We start from the raw sequence: 6000 nt of genomic DNA, 5'->3' as shown, positions 1-6000 counted from the left end.
TTTGCAGTTTGCTCTGACATATGAATAACATTACCCAGGGCATGCTGCAATACAGAAAGGTCTTGCAATTTCATAGCCATTTGAATACCATTAGATGTGTACCATAGTACAAAGGTTAGAATCCCAGCCCAGCACACATCTGCTGATCTTCCTCCTCTTGCTCACTCAGTATTATTTGATTTGGCTTCAAGTTAAGTCTCACCAGAATAACTGAGGAAACTAGAGGAAATGTGAGTTTATCACTTGATTTGTAGTTTAGTGATTGTACAGATGTTATGAGAACAGCTGTCTCAAGTTGGTCGAAAGTAGGTAACTTGCATTTAGCCTTGAGCTCAGCCACCCCAGGTATGAGTTTGCTCTTTTGCTGATTGATGACTACAATGCTGCCCTACGTTTTCCAGAGCTGTCTATATTTTGTTTATTTGCTTCTCATACATAATCTTCGACCGTGTCTTCGGTCACCCTCCTCCCCCACCCACCCCCCAACCCACCCTTGTCTGAAACTCGTAAGTTGGAGCATCCACTGTGTTGATTTGATACAATGCAGCTCATGTTGTGTGTGCGTGGGGGGGTGGGGGAGGGGGGAAGCAAGTAGACTGCAAAAAAGGTTCAGCTTATAAAATTTGCAATTGTAGATGTGTTTTGATGTCTTCTAATATCTTCCAAAGTGTTATGCTAATTTTGTTTGAGAAGCTATGAAATTAAAACAACACCCTTTTTCTGATGATGATAGGTTTCAGAATTCCATTGTTAATAGACTCAACATCTTGAAATCACAGGTAAAGTAATACATTTTAAAGTGGCGGTCAATGGAAATCTCACAGTATCTCATTAACAGTTGCTTTCCAGGTTAAAGGATTTGTTAGTATTGTAGAAATAACTCAGAACATAAAAGTATTGCTGACTGCATATTTCAAATCAGCCTCTGGAATTTCCCTGAATCGATGGGATACGGGTATATATGTATTTAACACAAAGGGTTAAAGTACTCGAAAGGGTACTGTGTAACATGAAACAAATGATCCGTCTGATCAGTGTGGGGCCAGGAATGGAATTCTTCATTCTTGCCACATTTATAAATAGTTTCAAAGATCTCGATCCGAGCTTTGAGAATGTTCAAAATAAAGTCTTAAAACGATAGCAGATTCTGTGGCTGCAGCTAAGTTCAATATCTGTGAAGTGTTGGAGCTGAATCTTCTGACTAACGACAGGCTCATGCTGTGGTGGTGAGACATTTGAGATGTATGCTTGGTTCAAGGAATCTCTTTCTGCGAAAGGCAACTGGTGTGGAATACATAAGTTTCCTTGATTTCCTTGTGGACATGGGAGAAAACTTAAAAGGAATTGGCCTCAGATAATCAAAGGAGTTCATTTTAAAAATAGCTAATTACAAGGGGCCTGCGGAAGGAAGAAAGAATGGGTTTGACAGCTTGAATGACCTCTTCTCTGACTTTTTATATATATATATATATCTTGCTCCATGCTATTTTTCATAAACATGGTTTCACTATAATATGGTTCTATTGAAAAGATTGGCATACACGGTGTTACCTTTACCCTAAATTGATGAATCTAACATGTGGCATGGAGCAAACATGTTAAAAGGTACAGATGTTGAAATGTACATTCCGGAGAGGCAAGGGTTTTAAGAGACATTTCTTTGGTTGAGAATATTGAAGGAAACATCTTGTGGGAAATTGAATGGGAAGGCTAGCCCTGCCGGGAATGATTGCTGTTCTGTTACCACATGGTTTGATTCAGTTTATGGTTCAGCGTGTGCCTAATATGCTGATTCTTTCAGGGGAAATGATTTCTGCTATCTTTAGCACAGCTGTCCGACCAGTGAGGGCTGACGTTTTACTTTATATCATCTCCAATTCTCCCCAGAGTCAGATGAGGTAATCAATTGCTACCATTGTTCGAATCGTTGTAGTGACATTACCTGCCGTAGGAAACCTAGCGTTTCTGCCCACCCTGGAAACAAGCAAACAGCTGCCGCGCAGAGTGGGAGACTGAAAGCATATAAGAGAACAGGTACGAGTTTTTTTTTAAAAAAAGTTTGAATTTTTAAATAAAGCAAGAGGTCGTATCTCATGAGATGTTAAACTTGTGTCCCGTCTTCCTGTTTTGTAATTTCAAGTGGACGTTAAGGATTGTGTGGCATTAATTTGAAGGTCAGGGAATTGACCTTGGTTTACATTCCTGGATGATCCACAATTCACCCAACAAAAGTGTGTGAAGCATTCACTGTCAGTAACGATACAGATGCAGTTGTAATAACGGTCACGATACTTCACTCATTGTGTGAATCACTTGGTGATGTTTCAGCATCGTGAGGCATTGTACGTTTAATTTATATTATTATTAAGTGTACTGTAAGAGTAGGATCAGTGATTGTGATGAAACAGTGAGTGACAGCTGTTTCCTACACTGCCTTTACTGGGATATGATAGATAAATTGATGTTGCGATTTTTCTAATCCAAGTTGTCCTCAACACAACAATGACAGAAGTGTAATCGTTGAACTCTTGTAGAAGACAGCAAATATGCGGCAACTTGGTGTGAGTTGGTCCAATGCACAGTATTAATGTGACACATTGCTTAGATCCTGCATAGTCCTCGAAATATGTATTGGCAGTGATGTCAATCACAAGCAGTTCAGATGAAGAAGACCCCTTTGTCCCATGTAGTTCTTATTCTTCCAGACTGCCATTACCACCTTAACAGGATCAAGCTACTTCTTGAATGAGTTCCAGCGTCCTGGTCTCTACCAACCTTATCGGCAATCTGTTCCACTTGTTGATTGCCCTCTGTGTAAAGAAATAGTTCCGGTGTCTGTCCTGAAATTGCCCTTCACAAACCCTGGATCTGTGCCCATGATGAGAAGCAGAGGGAACCAGAGAACAATCTGCCTGCTGCTGTCAGATTGCTGTGTCCAATGAACAGCGTGTTCAGATTGGCTTTGATTTAAAGGGGATTGCCGTCCTGACACGGAATTTTCAACGCAGAGGATCCACAGTTCAGTGTTGTTCTGAAGCTGATGACGTTTCATGTTAGAAATGCATTTTATAATCGTTTGACATTTGAAATTGCAATAAATGAATCCCGGCAGATCCTTGTGTGCCTGGAACCTGGACAGCTGCCACCCTTTCAATCGACTTCGACAGGTAACATATTGGTATCTAGTTTGCGGCTTTGGTCGGAAACCCCTGTTCACAATTTTACGGGTCGTGCTAACCATGTGTAAACATAGGTGATTCCACAATCCTTTACATTGGTTATTACATAATTAAGGGAACCTCATAGAAATTTACAGCATAAAAGGAGTCCATTCAATCCATCAAGTCTGTACCAGCTCTCAGAGCAAGCTGCATTTCCAATCCCACTGCCTTGCCCTATCTTGAGATGCCTCTAATCTGTATGACTTTTTATATGTTTACTCCAGCTTGCAAATTTTACACATGGGCTGTTAACCCAACCAACAAATTAGAACCCAATTAATTCAGGTTAACCAATGTCTTAAAACCAGCAGCAATGCTGGCACATAGGCAACTTCGTCAATTGAAATTAAGTAAGATGAGCTATGTAATACATTTGTACTTTTTTTGCCAACAATCCACTACTCGGCTTCTTCAATGGGAGTTTTTTTTAGTAAGTTCAATATTTATTGTATTTCCTTAATGTGACAATGATATTTAATTGTTCAGCGACATGAAATTGAGCTGCACCAAAGACACATGTATAAATGAGCTAATTAATGCTGTAAAATCTATTACCTTTGGAGAGCATGCTGAATATGGAGAAAGCTTTGTGTAATCTTGAGCAGTATTTGATATAGTTATGGCAACAGAGAGACAGAGGGATGCTGTTAAAGATATCCTCCTTCCTTTAAATTATTCAGCGTGACAATTATGATTTGCATTTAACAGTTTAATGGAAACCCTTGATCCTCTTTGCTTCATGGCTTTCAATAGCATTGAACATGTTGGGGTGACAAGCATGAGAAAAAGGCTCCTGTAAGTCAACAGGGCACCAAAGTGGGTTATTACATAAAGTTAAATCAGCAATCTGCAAATCAGACAACAGAGTGGTATCTGCTGGTAGGAGTTTTACATTCCAAACCTGTTAAAACACTGGTTCAAGTTTTATTTCAGTCGACTGAAATAAAAACATATTTAAGCGTGTCTGTCTGAATAATGTGAATTATGTAATATTCAAGGAGAAGACATTGAATATTAATGTGAGGAGGATTATCCAGAGCAGTCTGCATCTCTGAAATAGACACAACTGCAGTTGTATTGAATCTTTTTTTTAATCTTGTTTCAATTGTATGGTCGTCCTCAGGAAGATGCTTCTATTTGTCTTGATGCAATTTTAGTATATTAACTGCTAACGCCTTTACCTCACTCCTACCACTGCTGAGCCCTTAACCGTGTTTTGATCACCTTGAGGAGAGATTTTTCCAACTCTTTCACATTGTTGATCACCTCAGATTCATTCTGCAGAAGCTCTGAATGATCCAGAGCTCCTCAGCAGCCTGCCTTCCTCTGCAGAAGCCTCCACACACCCATTACCCCAATTCTTTCCAAGCTGCATTGGCTGCAAGCTGCACTCCAGTACCTCACAGCACTGAGTTTATTATTATAAGATCCTAGTTTTCCAATCCCTACATGATCTCAACCACCCCACCATACCCTCGCAGTCTTCTTCAGCCCTACATTCCATTGCATAACCTACCCTCTTTCTAGAGCTTCTTTATGGAATGAATGCTATTCATTGAGCAAACTATGAACTAATGAAAGTCAACCAATAGAGAGATCTATATCTGAATGGTAGATAAAATTGGGATTGATGCTGGAGTACTGTGATAGGCTGTTATCCACCTGTTGTGGACATTTTTTTAAAATAATGCAATCTTTTTATATCTATAGGTGTCGAAATAGCACAGGTTTTGAAAGCTGTATGTATGGAATGCAGCCTTTTGAATCTTTGGTGTCCAGCTTGATTCTTATCGCACTTAATATTGCTCCAGAGATATGGTTCATGCACAGTTTTATCAACATATGCAAATGTTTGACATAAATGTTTATTTCATGCGTTCAACTAAGATGGATCAACTGCAATAAAATAACCATAAATAAATAATGGAGTGTTCACTTTAGAGCAGTTGTACCACCAGAATAGTTCAGGGGTAATTTTCCTGGAAAGCTGAAAGGAATTGGATAATGTTTTGGAATTTGTGTATCCTGTTCTTAATTAATAATAAATAGTTTTTATGAAACATTTCAAAATCTTCTGCTATCATAGTTAATGCCTCCCCAAAGGCATTGGTGTGCTTAAAAGTATTCAAATTTGCTGTATTTCTATTTATTACAGTGGAATAACAGCTTTTTTAGAAATTAAACATATTATTTATTGATAGATATGTATACATTCTTGGATTTTTTTCTTAAATGCTTGTACAGCTTATAAAACTTGCTTCATCTTTTGAGGATCATTTGTAGCAATACCAAATGGAGTTGAAACAGGTTTGCTTGAGTCTCCTCTGTGTCGCACACTGTGTTACACAGTGGCTTGCATTTGGCTCAGCTCATGGGAATCAATGTCACCACAAGGTTTGCACTCCAAGAAGAGCAGAGCATGCTGAGTGAACAGAGTTTAATGTCTGTGTTCTGAAGTCCCACCTCTTTTACCGCGCTTAGGGTCATCTCCTTCCAATCCACCCTCCCCTGCAGCTCACCAACCCTCTCGATAATGTAAAGCACTCTGAGATACTATTTCACGTGAAGGGCGCTGTATAAATGCATGCTGATGTTGCCTACCTATTGAGGCTCATTCCACATTAAACTATTGTCCCCACAACAATTGGATGGTTAGTAATGATCAGGACACTAAGATCTCAAGCACGAGCCAATCGTTGACTCCTTGTTTAGAGTCAAAGTTGTGATATCGAAGATGTTGAGATGTCACCTCACCAATTATTGTTAATCCGTCTTGAGT

At 39.3% G+C, this 6000-nt stretch overlaps 1 protein-coding gene across 1 annotated transcript in view; it reads left to right on the top strand.

Moving 5' to 3' along the window:
* The first annotated feature begins 1950 nt into the window (after positions 1–1950).
* Positions 1951–6000, top strand: part of lrrc4ca (leucine rich repeat containing 4C, genome duplicate a) — a 65503-nt gene continuing 61453 nt past the window's right edge. The window contains exon 1 of the mRNA XM_007887647.2: positions 1951–2034. The gene's annotated coding sequence lies outside the window, so the exon portion shown is untranslated. The remainder of the gene's footprint in view (positions 2035–6000) is intronic.

This window comes from Callorhinchus milii, unplaced genomic scaffold, assembly GCF_018977255.1.
Source record: "Callorhinchus milii isolate IMCB2004 unplaced genomic scaffold, IMCB_Cmil_1.0 Scaffold17, whole genome shotgun sequence".
Taxonomy (NCBI): domain Eukaryota; kingdom Metazoa; phylum Chordata; class Chondrichthyes; order Chimaeriformes; family Callorhinchidae; genus Callorhinchus; species Callorhinchus milii.
The sequence above is the reverse complement of the archived record's forward strand: the minus strand, read 5'-3'. Positions and strand labels throughout refer to the sequence as shown.